Raw genomic sequence first — 1,460 nt, forward strand, 5'->3', positions numbered from 1 at the left:
AAAACAAAACACTTTTTGCTTTTATCTCCTCTGTCTGAAACATATTTTCTGCTAATCTTTGCCACCTTTCATATCTCTACCTGAAACGATCCTTCTGAGAGGACTTTCTTGACTTTCATATTCTAAAATAAGAAACATTTCTATTTGTTACACTTAATTTGGTTAGAAAAGTACTTAACAATATTCACCATGCTTGTTCCTCTTCAGTACTATAATTCCTAGAACTCCTACAGAGTAGGCACATATCTTACTTATCTAATTGTGCTGTAACTTAAATATGTCAAGTAACAAACAGAAATTTATCCTCTCGCAGTTAGGGAATCCGGAAGAGCAAACTCAGAGTGCTCACTGCCTGAGAAAGCTTTTTCCGTATTGGCTGAGGGGGAGGTCTTTGTCATTTAACATCTTGGTCTAAACGTTTCTGAGCACAGGAACTTCGGTCCAAAATATGAACTCTGCTACTCACCCGTCTTTCTTGGTAGTAGGAGGTCCCTCTGATCTCTGCTTGTTTGTTTAATTTTTCTTATATCTTTAAAAAAAATTGACTCAAAATGCAATCTAGACTTGTAAATTGTTCCCGCTGCTTAGTAACATCACTGTTGCTAATGTTGCCTCATTAACAACATAGAAATTAGGATTTACATCATATAAGAGAATTATATCAGATCACAAACTAGAAGATGATTACATAATACTGAGAGTCATGAGCTACCAACATTGACACATATTTTTGGGAGGCATAATTAAATTCAAAACCAAGTTGAGTAAATATTTCTATATGAATGAATAATAAAGGTCAGCGACACTTAACATTCTAGTTATCTATTACAGGATAAGAAATTATCTCCACATTTGGTGTTTAAAAACAATTGTCTATTTTGGCTAGAGTCAGCAGGATGATTCTTCAATTGGTCCTGCCAGTAGCCATTTGTTTGGTTTTAATCAGGACTGGCAGTTATCTGAAGGAGTGGGCTTAGCAGAGTTGCCTGTCTCTCCTCGTCATCATTACACGTGGCCCGTACAGCATGCTGAGTGAACTTCTTGTATGGCAGCTGCAGACTAGCAAGAGCAAGAAGTGAATAGGCCTGGAACTTTCACAATATCACTTCTGCTACATTCTCTCAGTTAATAGAGTCACAAGACTGGCCCAGATTCAATAACTACAGAGAAACATAAATACTAGAAGGAATGGTTTTTGGAGGGGCACTAGTGAAATAGACAAACATATAATGCAAAGGCTCAGTATATTTTAGCTATTGCTAGCGATGGGAAACTGCTGTTATGGACCTCTCTAAAGTACTCAAGAGCAACGGTGTCTCTCTGGAGACTAAGGTGCGCCTGATACAGGCCATGGTTTTTACAGGCAATCACTTGTTATGCATCAGAGAGTTGGACAATGACTAGGGAGGATAGAAGGAGAATTGATGCCTTTGAGCTGTGGTGCTGGAGAAGAGTATTTA

The 1,460-nt window shown here is 37.9% G+C and overlaps 1 pseudogene; it reads right to left on the bottom strand.

Annotated features, from left to right (window-relative positions):
* LOC102864637 overlaps window positions 1-1,460 on the bottom strand; it is a 20,873-nt pseudogene that overhangs the window by 9,120 nt on the left and 10,293 nt on the right.

This window comes from Elephantulus edwardii, unplaced genomic scaffold, assembly GCF_000299155.1.
Source record: "Elephantulus edwardii isolate Elephantulus edwardi_28Jun2011 unplaced genomic scaffold, EleEdw1.0 scaffold00157, whole genome shotgun sequence".
Taxonomy (NCBI): Eukaryota; Metazoa; Chordata; class Mammalia; order Macroscelidea; family Macroscelididae; genus Elephantulus; species Elephantulus edwardii.